The following is a 13,959-nucleotide window of genomic DNA, read 5'->3' as shown; positions in this document are numbered from 1 at the left end:
TGATATATATAAACATTCTTTTTCACATTCTTTTCCATTATAGTTTATCACACAGTATTGAATGTAGTTTCTCTCGAGTTGTGACACGTGGGCTCAGTGGTTGTGGTGTGTGGGCTTAGCTGCCCTGATGCATGTAGGATCTTAGTTCCCCGACCAGGGACTGAACTTGTGTTCCCTGCGTTGCAAGGCAGACTCTTAACTACTGGACCACCAGGGAAGTCCCTTATTATAGTTTTGATTTGTATTTCTCTAACAATTAGCCATGAGGAGATCTTTCCATGTGCCTATTGCCCATTTGTGTCTTCTTTGGAGAAATGTCTATTTAGGCCTTCTGTAGGGTTGCATCCTTTAAATGGAACAACAACCACTACCTCTACTACTAAGCACCGTTTCCTTACCCTGAGCCAGGCTCTCTTTTTGAAGACTTGATGTATTTTAGCTTATTGAGGCCCCATAACAACCTTATGAAATACTTACAAGCCCCACTTAATGTGTGGGGAGACAGAGGCCCTGAGACCATAAGCAGCTGTCACGTAAGCCCGATTTAAAGCTGGGCAGCTTGAGCCAGAGCTGTCCTCTCAGCTACAACCCCCAGCAGCCTCCCATGCATGCTGCAGGCTGTGTAAGCGTCAAGGACTCCGTGTTGGGACCCTCATGGTGCAGACTGACAGAAAGCTGGTGCAGTCGTGACCCTGTGATGGCACATTACGGTGGTACAAGGATTTCAGCAGAATTCACATCAGAGAATTTGGGAACCAGAAAATGAAATTTGACAGCTGACAACAAAAGCGTCCGAGTCTTATTTTCTGCATTCATGTGGGCGAAACCCTGGCTTGTCACGCTGCACAGTCCTGTTTCCCTCTGTGACCCCAGGCAGAGCTCAGCTGTTGTAGCTTTGTGAGAATGTCCCTTGTGGGTGGATGGGGGCTGTGTGTGTGCAGGACTGGGGCTTTGAGGGCAGTGGGGAGACACAGGGCTTTGCAAAAGTACTCAGCGATGGGGAGGTGAGGTAGACCCAGTTTCCAGTCACCTCGCTCCCAAACTCTCCTCTTTCAGATGAAAGGGTTATTTGGCCAGAATATGCTGACAGGATGGCAGCAACTTTCTTTCTTTTCTTTAGCATTTGTGTCTTGCCTTTTAATTGCGTTCAAAACAGATATAGAAACCTTCAGGAAATGCACATGTACATAACATGATGGTGATTATTGGGTGACCACTTTAGTCAGTTAGCACCTAGGTCAGGAGCTCCAGGAGCCTCTTCATGGCCTGTCCCAACATGCCACTCCTTTCCCCTCTCCCAGTGGCTCCATCCCAGCCTTCACCTTCTTCATTCCATCCCAGCCTTCATGATGATCACCTCCCTCCATTTCTATACAATGTGATCAACCACGGGCACCTTCTTCAATCTGCCATTTAGTCTTACCCACTTTTGAAAGTTCAATTTACAAATTTAACTATAGTAAAACGCATAACATAAAATTTGCTCTCTTAACTGTCTTCAGGTGTACAGTTCACTTGTGTTAAGGGTAGGCACGTTGTTCAGCAACAAGTCTCTAGAGTTTTTCATCTTGCAAAACTGAAACTCTCTAGACAACAAGCTCCTATTCCACTTTCCCTTGGTAACCTCCATTCTCTGAGTTCTCTGAATCTGACTATTCTGGATATCTCATATAAGAGGAACCATCCAGTGTCTGTCCTTTTGTGACTGTCCTATTTCACGTAGTGTAAAGTCCTCAGGGCTCATCCATGTTGTAGCATGTATTAGAATTTCCTGCCTTTTGAAGGCTGAATAACATTCTATTGCACTTCTACACCACATTTTATTTACCCATTCATCCCTCGAAGGACATCTGAGTAGTCGCCGCCTCTCGGCTTTGGTGAATAGTGCTGCTGTGAACACGGGTGTGCATTTGCCCTCTTTCTGATTCGATGTATCTTTTAAATCTCTTTTAATTGAGGATTCTCCCTCTATTCCTCTTTCCCCCTCTTTTAGTTTATATGTGGAGGAACAGTTGGCCTTGCCCAGTCTGGGTTTTGCAGACTCTGCACTGATGATGCAGTTCAGCATGTCCTTCTGTCCTTCTGTCATTCCAGTAAATTGAGAGCCGGATCCAGACTTTTCAGGTTTTGATTCTTTGGCAACTCTAGGTGGTAGCATGTTCTCTCATCATAAAGTACATATAATGTCCCATTCTCATTTTGTGTGTGTGCTGTAGGGGGTGTTAACAGCAGCTGATACTCAGTGCCTAGATCCAGTAATTAATTTATGGGCACAAAATGGTGTTGTTCTAATTTGATCATTTCTTTCCCATTAAAGAGCTGCAGCAACTTTCTTAGCTGTTAGCCAATGGGGAGAAACTGTGCTTCAAGCAGTGCAATACGCACGACCTTCGTGTGTCTTCGATATTTGTCTTTCGCATAAGATTTTGGAGAAGGAAAGGGCAGCCCACTCCAGTATTCTTGCCCGGAGAATCCCATGGATGGAGGAGCTTGGTGGGCTACCGTCCACGGGTGGCAAAGAGTCGGACACGACTGAACGACTTCACTTTCTTTTGTTTGAGGAAAGTGTCCATGGCTTATGAAAATGAATAAAAGCAGATAACTTCTGGGTAATGGTAACTGATGGAGTTGGTCTGCTTTTTCTCCCTGGCGGCTGCTGCTGCTGCTAAGTCACTTCAGTTGTGTCCGACTCTGTGCAACCCCCTAGACGGCAGCCCACCAGGCTCCCCTGGCCCTGGGATTCTCCAGGCAAGAATACTGGAGTGGGTCCCCATTTCCTTCTCCAATGCATGAAAGTGAAAAGTCAAAGTGAAGTCGCTCAGTCATGTCAGATTCTTAGCGACCTCATGGACTGCAGCCTACCAGGCTTCTCCGTCCATGGGATTTTCCAGGCAAGAGTACTGGAGTGGGGTGCCATTGCCTTCCCTGTTTTTCTCCCTTAGAGTCCTATTAAACTGACAGAAAAAGGATTTTTTTTTAAAGGTGTAAGATCTACAAGAATAGGGATAACAGAAAAGGGCTGATGGTAACAAAATGTTGGGTGAGTTGGGAAGGATTGAGCATCCTCTATGAATTTCTTGGGAAAAGGGATGGGAGAAGTCAATATTTTGAGACCTTGAATATCTGAAAATATCTTTATTTTACCCTCACAGTTGATTGATAGTTTGGCTGTGTATAGAATTCTAAGTTGAGGATCATTTTCATTGAGAATTTTGAAGGTATTATTTCACTGCTTTCTGTGTTCCAGTGTTGCTGTTGAGAGGATCAAGGCCATTAGAATTTCCAACTCTTTGCAGGTGACATGATTTCTACTCTTTCTGGAAGCTTGTAGCATCTTCTTTGTGCTCTTAGTATGCTGAAACCCCACAGTGATTCAGCTTGTTGTGGGTCTATTTTCTATATATGGTAGAGATCAATTATAAATTAATCAGTTTAAAGAGGTCAAAGTTGTTGACTCCGAGGAAAGCAAAAGGGCTGGGGGTTGGGGGCCCTGTTATTTTTATAACAAATCTTATAGAATGATTTGGCCATTTTTCTGCATGTATAGCTTTGATGTAAAAATAAAAACTCAAACTAAAGGAAAAGACAAAGAAGGAGGCTTTATTGGGAGTAAAGCAGGCTTGGGTTTGAATCTTGAATTGTTAACTTCGTTAACAAAGTGTCTATGAATTACATGATATCTGTAAGTTTCAGGTTTTTTTGTCTTTATCATTTTTCTTTTAGTTAATTAATTAATTTTTAAAAGTGGAAGCATTGTTGATTTACAATGTTGTGTCAGCTTCTGGTATACAGCAAAGTGATTTGGATATATGTATATATATATAGTATTTTCTTTTCTTTTCTGTTATGATTTATTACAGGGTATTGAATACAGTTCCCTGTGCTGTACTGTAAGATTTTGTTGTTTATCTATTTTATATATAGCAGTTCGTATCTGCTAATCCCAAACTCCTCATTTATCTCTCTCTTACCCTTCCTCTTTGGTAACTATATGTTTGTTTTCTATGTCTGTGAGTCTGTTTCTATTACGTAAATATTAGAATTTTCATAAATAGTTCATTCCACACATGAGGAATATCATATGACATCTACCTTTCTCTTTCTGACTTACTTCACTTCATTTGATAATCTCTAGGTATATCCATATTGCAGCAAATGGCTTTATTTCATTCTTTTTTATGGCTGAGTAATATTCCTCTGCACACGTGTACCACATCTTCTCCCTCCATTTATCTGTTGATGGACATTTAAGTTATTTCCATGTCTTGGCTATTGTAAACAGTGCTGCTACGAACATTGGGGTGCCTCTGTCTTTTCGAGTTACAGTTTTTCTATTAATTTATGTACAAAAGTGAGGTTGCTGGATCCTAACTCTATTTTTTAGTTAAAAAATCCCCCTGCCTCTTTTTAAAAAATTTTACCAACCCTTGAGTCAAGGGCTGACTTTCAGTAGATCACAGTGAGGCAACTGCTCTACTAGGTATAAAACCTGGACCCAGAAGCAGGTCGTCTAAGAATCCAGGTGCCCCACACATGTGCTGCGCATGACAGGCATTGTTTATATTTTTTTAAGAACTCCCACACCGATCATCATAGTGGCTGGACGAATTTACATTCCCACCAACAGTGTAAGAGGCTTCTCTTTTCTCCACACCTTTTCCAGCATTTTAAACCTCAGTTTAAAAATTTCAAATGGAGGAAAGGTATTTCCACTTTGTTCAGATCAAGTGGTTGTACGGTAGAGAAGGTATTCATTAGGAAGTTTTGTAAGTTGTGAAGAATGAACAGGGAGAATTAGCACCCCTGATAATACACCAGGAGCTGGGGTGACTGCTCGCAGTGTGGCTGTGTTTCCAGCTGCCAGAGGACCTTGGTCAAATCGAGAGGTGTCATCTCCTGCAGCCCCGCCTTTCCCCCCCTCCTCTTGCTTCCCCATTCTCTGCTGGTAGAGAAAGATCAGTTTGTTTTACATGGTACTGTCAGTTCTTGCCTATGCTGGGCCTTACTGTTATCTGTGGGGCTTCCTAGGTGCTCAGTTGTAAAGAATCTGCCTGCCAGGCCAGGAGACGTGGGTTCAGTCCCTGGGTGGGGAAGATACTCTGGAGGAGGGAATGGAAACCCACTCCAGTATTCGTACCTGTGAAATCCCATGGATGGAGGAGCCTGGCAGGCTCCAGTCCATGGGGTCACAAGGGTTAGACACAACTGAACGACTGAGCATACTCTGTTATCTGTGATACTGAGTTGCTTCCCCAGCCCTTGGTCAGGGGGCTCCCTCCCAGTGTGTGCCCCTCACGCCCTCATCCTCCAGCTTCCGAGTAAGCTCTTCCCAAGCCACTTTCTCCTGGGAAATGAACATAATATTCAGGGAGCCTGCCACCAGGCTTTCTCAAAGCATAGAGAAACAAATTGAAGATGATAGCATCATAGTTTCTCTCTTAATTAAGATACTTGTGTATACATGAAGAAACATCAATTGTTTTCTTCTCAAAGCAGACTGGCTGGAGTGCTGAATTGAGAATGGTTCTGATGCTGAACTCAACAAAAAGCAGTGGTGGTTAATTAATATTAATGGGCAATTAATGGGCAAGGGAGGGGACCTTGGTAGCAAGCCCACCACATACATGTCATCCCTGATAAAAATTATTTTTTTCTTTTTTCATTAGGATATAGCCTTCATAAAGAGCACAATTTAAAGTGTACAATTTGGTATATTTTACAAAAACACACACACACACGCAACTATCACCTAGATAAAAATACAGAATATTTCTGGAAGCCCAGGCTCTCCATTATGCTCCTTTTCATCACTGTTCTCTCAAATGCAACCATTATTTTGATTTCTATCACTGTAGATTACTTTTGCTTATGTTTTACTTCATATAAATTGAATTAAATGTTATGTATTTTCATATCTAGCTTCATTCACTCAGCATAATGCCTGTATGATTCATTCATGTTGCTTGCGGTTTGTTCTTGCTCATTATTCCATTATAATGATCCACCACAATGTATTTATCCATTTCTGTTGCTGAACGTTTGAGTCATTTCCAAACTTGGGCTTTTATGAATGAGGCTGCTATAAATATTCTTGTACATGTGGTTTGGGGAGCTAAACCCCTCAGTTCTGCTAGGTACTGTTATGGACTGAATGTTTGCGTGTGTGCATGCTCAGCTGTGTCTGACTCTGTGACCCCATGGACTGTAGCTCTCCAGGCTCCTCTGTCCATGGGATTTCCCAGGCAAGAACACTGGAGTGGGTTGCCAATTCCTTCTCCAGGTGATCAGCAGAACTGACTTTGACTGCAGAAAGGAGTAGAGCTGCCTGGGTGCCCCTCCCCAGATGGCTGGGTTGGCTCTGTTTATCCACACTCTAGCCACTCTGGTGGGGAACAGCTTTCTATTCCTGGATTTCTAAATTTTGTCTTTCCTCAAAGATTGAGGACCTGGGCTTCCTATCCCAGTTCATCTCTGCTTCACAAACATTCACTGAGTATTTACTAAGTTCCAGGTACTGGAGCGAGTGTTAGCCTGTACACGTGAATGGTGTGGGAGCTGATGTGATAGGCAGGCAGGCAGACACAGTCTCAATGTCCACATCATGGTGATGAGGTAAACAGAGGGCACTCTGCTCTGTCCCCATCAGCTCCTGACCCTGGGTGTCTTACTTCTCCTTTAGGGGTTCTATCTCCTTATCTATAAAATCTGGGCATTGCAGTACTTGTTTCCGGAGAAGCAAAAGCCTTATACTGTGTTTGCTGGAGCACAATGTATCTGTCCCCACCAAGGGAAGCTGAGGACAGAGTGGTTGGGCTTCTAGACTTATTCCCAGAGCTGGACCTGCTCGCCTGGGTGCAAATCTGCCCTCAGTCCCATGCAGATGGCGCCTGAATCCTCCCAGAGGGGCTCTGTCCCGCCGGCCCCCACCCCTAATTGTCCACAGACGTTGTTCTGAGGATCCAACAAAAACTCCGAGCCGCTCTTAGCAGACGCAGACAGCGGGTCCAGATGGCCCCACCCTGCCCTCCGGGCACCCTTGCCCTGCTCGCTCTCCTGGGAACCCCCCAGGTGCCCCATCTGCGACCAGCCAAGGGGAAGTCAGAAGGGGGCAAGTGTCTGTGAACAGACACTATCCCAGGACGCTAGGTTCCAGGCTGTTGCCCCAGCTAGCCCAGGCCAGTTGATGAATGTTCACTGAAGATGCTGAGAGACCCTCCAAGGAATCAAACTGGCTTGGCAGAAGCCCAAAGCAGCCTAACAATTGCTTTAAAAAAATTTTTCCTGCTCTCCCTGAAAACTCCTCCCCGGTCCTTCGACTCAATTTCAATACTGTGCAAACTGTTTCCAATCGTTATCACTGACTGGGCTTTGCAGACACCAGCCCGCCTTTCAGCCTGGGTCTGAGAATAAAGCTTTCCCGGGTTCCCCACCTGGCTGCATACACCGGCAGCCAGCTCATTCTGATTCTGTCTGTGCCTAGGGATAACAGCACCTCCCCGCAGGTCACCTGCAGATGATTCATGTCTTGGAGAAAATCTATAGCGACAGCGCTGTCACGCTGGCGTGCAGTGAAGCGGTTACAGCTGTGACATCTGGAGTCAGACCGCGTGCATTCATGTCCAAGTCCCCTGTCCCTGCTGGTGGTCCATGGCGAGCAAGTTTCTCCAGGCAGTGGTCCTCGTTTGTGATCACTATTGTTTTCATCATTGATCGAGCCCTTCCTGGGCAGCAGGAGACAAGGAAGCTTTGGGAGGAGAAGGTTTTTAAGCCATATCTACTCCCTTAACTGAGCCATCACTTATTTTTTGTTGTGGTAATTACACATATGGGCTTCCCTTGTGGCTCAGCTGGTAAAGAATCTGCCTGCAATGCAGGACACCTGGGTTCAATCCCTGGGTTGGGAGGATCCCCTGGAGAAGGAAAAGGCTACCCACTCCAATATTTTGGCCTGGAGAATTCCATGGGGTCACAAAGAGTCGGATACAGCTGAGCGAATTTCACTTTCAATTATACATCTATTTAAAAATGCCATTCAAACCATTTAAATTTTTATTTTATAATTTTTTTTTCTTTTTTTCTTTTTGCCATACCATGTGGGATCTTAGTTCTCTGACCAGGGATAGAACCTATGCCCCTTGCAGTGGAAGTGTGGTGTCTTAATCACTGGACTACCAGGGAAGTCCCTTAACCTTTGTTTAAAACATATGATTCAGTGGCATTAAATACATTCACAGTGTTACACAACTGTCACCACTATTTCCAAAACTTCTATCACTCCAAACGGAAACTTTACTCAGTAGGTAGTAACTTCCCCTCCCCTCTCCCTCTGGCCCCTAATAACCTCTAGTCTGCTCTCTGTTTCTATGAATTTGCATGTTCTAGATTTTTCATACAAGTCATCACTTTTTTAAGCCCCGTCTGCAGATCTATAGCAGCTCTGAAAGTGCAGGGATGTAAAATGTATTATTTTACACATTTATTTGCTCATAAAATCATTAGATTTGGTATATTAAATTTAATGGTAATTGTATTCAGGCAATAATCACAGATTTAGTAACTACATTTTTATTTCTATAATAATGTTTAAATTTTTGATTATAGCCTGTTTATTATAGAAATAGAGAAGAGTATAAAATAGGCTAAAAATCACCTACAGTTTCAATGATGTTATTATTTTGATGCTTTAAAAAAAATAAATTAGATTTACAATGAAATACATTCAATGTTTTTAGGCTATGAACAGCTGAACTTAGGTTTTTGTTCAGTTTGAGAATGATTACTACCTTTGAGGGTGGAAGACCCACTGTATGGTCCATGAAGACAAGGAAAGCTTGAAGAATATCTGGACTCTGTGTCAGTTACATTGCTAGGCAGACACAGAAAGCGTCATTTGCAGAAGGAGCTGAAGAAAAAGGAGAGAAGAAAGTGCTGCAAAATTAATAATACAGTGTTTTTCAGAAGAAATTATCTCTAGACAGACCTTTCCCCTAACGTAAAACTCGTACCAGTTTTGGGTGTTTTTGAAATGAACACATTTTCCACATGCCAGGACAGCATAAGGCACTTTCATATGTACTTTCCATTCAATCTCACACCCTCTTTAGGAGGTTGATCTTTTCCCTATTTTACACCACACCTCTGCTACCTTTGTGCTGTGTGACCTTGGGGAAGTTACTGAACCTCTCTGTGCTTTGAACATACTCATTTGTAAAAATAACATCCACCTCATAAGCTTATTGGGAGAATTAAATGATTTGTGCAAAGCTCTTGAAATAGTATAAGCCCTTAGAATTTACAGGCACAATGGAAATGTTAGCTGTCAGGATTATTCTTTACAGATGAAAACTTCAAGATACAAGGGAATTAATGAGCTCCCAGACACCAGTTTTTGTCATTTTCTTGAACTTTGGAGGCCTGCAGCCTGGCTCCCATAGAGGATTTCAGCCTGCCCTCCGGTCCCTCAGCAGCCTGCTCTCTCACACCCCGATTCAATCTCATTGTTCCCCAAGGAATTCTCTCTCTAGCCAAATGTGCCTCTTCATTGCTTCCACTCTGACTGGAGGCCTGCCTTTTCTGTGCCTTTATTCTCAAGATTCCTTCTCTCCAGAATGACCTCCCTACAATTCAGGAAAATATACTTATTTCCCCGCATCTCCCAAGTGCAGGGCCCTGAACAGGCAATAGGGAACAAGATAGCTGCAAACCTGTCGCTTCAGCTTAGAGGGGAAGAGAGATGGATAAACAAGTAATTACAAATGACGATTTCATGCTCTGGGGGAGGCACGGTGAACCAGGAGATCACGCAACAGGCCAGGAGGCTGACTTAACCCCTAAGCGGGTCAGAGAAGGCTGCCCTGAGAAGATGCTGTTTAGGATAAGGATGATCGGGGATCTGGCTTGGGGACCTTCATGCACAGAGAGTGGGAGGAGCTTCTTCAACTGAGAGAATCAGCTCCCCACCACCGCCCCCAGCAAGGCTGAGGCACTTCCTCTCTGGCAAGTTCAGGATACTTGTCGGAATCATGTAATTGCTTCTTTCTCCGCAGCACCCTGGGAGTGTTTTTAGGGTACAGAGGATTGCTAAAAAAAATCTCTCACAAACTTCTGTTTCTGGCCAAGAAGGAGCAATGGGCCAACTTTACCATCCTGTCTTAAACAACTAAAAAGCCAGAAAAAAGAAAAAAAAGGATATGAAACAATCGTTTTTGGACATTGGACAACTGGTCATATGGGACAATGATTCCTTTAAGAGGGAAAACAAAGGTGGTGAGAACTGTAATTGCCTCCAGCTTGTAGCCTGGAGAGGGTTTCCAGACCATAGAGCCAAAGGGGCACCCAGGCGGAATCTGGTGCGAAGCTGAGTTTCAGAGTCAAAGGTGAGAGTCTGGGAGGCTAGGGGGGCTAGCGGTCTCAGGGGAGAGAGGAGAGAAAATTGCTGGACACAGAGAGAGCGGCCAGGGATTTCCAAACAGCTCTTCCCTGGGGCGCCTCATCCCATTGCCAGGGCAGAATCATCGCTGAAGCACCCACAGAGTTGGGAACAGTTGGCGTTCACATCAGCTTCATCTGCCAGAGTTGCTCTGGATGCAATGGAGGCTTCAATAAAGGCCAGTAACCTTAGGCGTGTGCTCCAGGCTTTGTCATTGACAGCCTCAAATGGTCCAGCCTCCTTCAAACTTGAGTATACCGAGGAGGTTAGGGATTAAAGCCAAAATATTCTGGGTTCTGCCTCCACAACCTTCCAGGGACTCCTGATTTCTCAGTCCCAGTGAGGGTGACAGGGTCAGGAGGAGAGTCTGGGATGGAGTACTGATGCTGGGTTCCACCCAGGTGGGGGTCTAGTGGAGCACGAGGCAGCCTCGTCCATGGCTCACCCCTGCAACTCCTTTGTGAGGTTCAGATGCTTCTCTTTTCTGGGCCGCCAACTGGTCAGTGCTGTTTGGATCTGATCACTTATGAATCCCTTTCCAGCTCGACATCTTGTGATCGAGCTACTCTGACCACTGTCACAAGGCTCTTGCCCCGCCCCTCCCCTTCCACTCCCCCGTGACTATCTTTCTCTTTGATGTGTCTCATCCTGGCTAAAAGCATGTGGAAACTGGAGAGGAGGGAGGTAGGCAGGCCTCAGACCCTTTGTTCCTGCCAGGCCCCCTTCCTTCAATGGCTCCCCAGAGTTTTCAGGGCCAAGTTCAAACTCATTAACTCAGCACACTCGGCCTTGATTCTTAGATCACTGTCTCTGGAACCACCTGCGTCAGAATTGCACTTCTTCATGCTCCAGTTTACTAACAGTGAAGGTTCTGATTAAGGTCTTGGGTGGGTCTTAGGGATAGGTATTTGTAATAAGCATATCTGGGAATTAAAAAAAAAATGTTTAGGTGGTAATAGAGGATGATGTCATACTACACAGGTAAACAAATCCAAACAGTGGAAAACAACAACAACATGTGCTCCAGTTGCTCCTGCCACCACTGAGTCCCCTCCTTGGAGGCCACTGTCACTGGTTCAAGGGACATTCCAAGCATACACTCATATAGGCATGTCTTGGGCACAGGGACAGGCCATGAGATTCTGAAAGCCCAATAAACCAGAGAGAATGGCTGTACCAGACTTCTGCCAGTACTCCCCACCTGAACGCCCTGGCAGGTGCCAGCCTAATGGAACTTGCCGCAGCTCAGCCACTGAGGATGCTGCTGCTGTCTGTGTGCCTTACCTCATGCAGTTCTCTTTGGGCAGAAAGTCTTCCTTCCTCTTCTGCTGTTCACCAATGTAGCTCAGCTGGTAAAGAATCTGCTTGCAAGGCAGGAAACCCTTTTCTGATTCCTGGGTCGGGAAGTTCCCCTGGAGAAGGGATAGGCTACCCACTCCAGTATTTTCGGGCTTCCCTGGTGGCTCAGGTGGTAAAGAATCTGCCTGCAATGTGGGAGACCTGGGTTCGATCCCTGGGTTGGGAAGATTCCCTGGAGATGGAAATGACAACCCATTCCAATATGCTTGCCTGGAGAATCCCGTGGACAGAGGAGCCTGGTGGGCTACAGTCCATGGGGTTGCAAAGAGTTGGACATGACTGAGGGACTAAGCATAGTACAACAATTCTTAAGATCCATATATATATATATATATATATATATATATATATATAGTTAATGCCTATTTATCCTTCAAAAATCAGCTCAATTGCCTCCTCTTCCAGGAAGTCTTCCAGCCTTACCCCAGGTCTCACACTCTAGCTTCTCTAGCAATTCCACATCCCCTGAGTATGCCACCTATCACGCTGAGTGGGTTTTTCTTTCTATTCTCCTGCTGGACTGTCAGATCCCTGAGGGCCAGGGCCATTTGTATTCCTTGTTGAATTGCTGACTTCCAGTACAATGCACATAGTACACACGTAGTCAATAAATGGTGTCTAATCAATGCCTAAGTAGCAGGCTTTCTGTCTCATTCTTGCCTTTTGCAGTTTGGAAATCCAAACCACAGTGAGCCTCATCCAGGCTCCCCACCTTCTTGTGCTTCAGAGGAGCTGGTGGTGCAGAAAGCCAGAAGGAGGCACTTTCTCCCAGAGTTACAGGCAGGAGGTGGCCCTCAAGTCCAGAGCACGTGAGGCTGAGGGGATGCCCAGGAGGCTCACACCGCTGGACTACAAAGACCCAGCCCCAAGCGTCCCCTGGGGGCTTGCCCTGTTGGCGGCCAGTGGGCAGAGAGGGGCTTGGAGGAGCCTTCCTGGCAGGAGCAATGTGACAGGCCTGCCTCCTCCCCAGCCATGCAGAGGGAGCAGGTGGCCCGACTGTAGGGAGGGGGTAGGGAGATCCGACAGAGGGAGGAGCATGGGAGAGGAAGCTGAAAAAGCAAATGGGTGGGGCAGGGGGTGTGCGGCTGGCCAGGCGGTTGTTTAAGGAGTAAATGTGCTGGGAACATTAATGAGCTGAGTTCATTCATGGTGAGCTGCTTCCAGAATCGGGGAGCCAGCCAGGTTCTAGGGTGGAGGAACTGGGGATGGGAGCCAAGTTGGGGAGCTGCCTTGCCACTGGGGCAGGGCCTCCCATGATGGGCTGGCAGGGGGAGTCTTTGTCCTGGGTCTGAGGGGCCCTCTTTCCTTCTCCCCTTTAAAGGAAAGGCCAGGCCTTGCCAGGCAGTGACAGTTTGGCTTAAGGCCTGCTTGGGATTCACTGTCCAGGCTGGTCTGAAAGCTTCTAAGGCTGTGGCTGACTCTCAGGAGCCACTGGCAGAGCTAATGCTGCAGCCTCCTGCCTGCTCTCACCCCTCTGCCTGCTTCTCCACCCTGCCACTCTGAAGCTCCCAGGGCATGTTGCCCGTTAATCAACACTCTCATCCTCCCCACATGGGTCCTGGCTTCTGAGGAGTCTTCTGAAGTCAGGGGCCCAGGGAGGCACCGCTGGAGCAGAAGGTTGGAGACCAGAGGTCTGTGAAAGGCCTACTAAGTGCCAGGTGCTGGGTTAAGTGCCAAAGCGAGTAAATGAGGAAGCTGCAGGGGGGCGGGGGAAGAAGGGGGGTGCCTCTGTCCCAGGAGGGGTGTCAGAGGAGGAGCCACACGTGTAAACAGAGATCCAGCTGAGGGGATAAAACGGAGGAATGAGGATTTCCCGGGGGGGGGGGGGGGGGGGGGGGAGGTCTGAGAAGAGGAAAGGGGCTGAGGGCCTGTGGAGAAGGAATTTTTGTGAGGGAGAAGAGAGAAAAGGCCCTTGCAGACAGCAAGCTCTGGCCTGACTTGTGGGAAGGTTCTAAGATCATACCACACAGGGACCCTCGAGAAAGAGGGCTTTCCTGGTGGCTCAGAAGGTGAAGAATCTACCTGTAATGCAGGAGACTCAGGTTCGAACCCTGGATTGGGACGATCCCCTGGAGAAAGTAATGGCAACTCACTCCAGAATTCTTGCCTGGAGAATTCCATGGACAGAGGAGCCTGGCGGGCTACAGCCCCTGGGGTCACGAAGAGTTGGA

This window comes from Ovis aries, chromosome 22, assembly GCF_016772045.2.
Source record: "Ovis aries strain OAR_USU_Benz2616 breed Rambouillet chromosome 22, ARS-UI_Ramb_v3.0, whole genome shotgun sequence".
In the NCBI taxonomy this organism is placed as follows: Eukaryota; Metazoa; Chordata; class Mammalia; order Artiodactyla; family Bovidae; genus Ovis; species Ovis aries.
Note: the sequence above shows the minus strand (reverse complement) of the source record.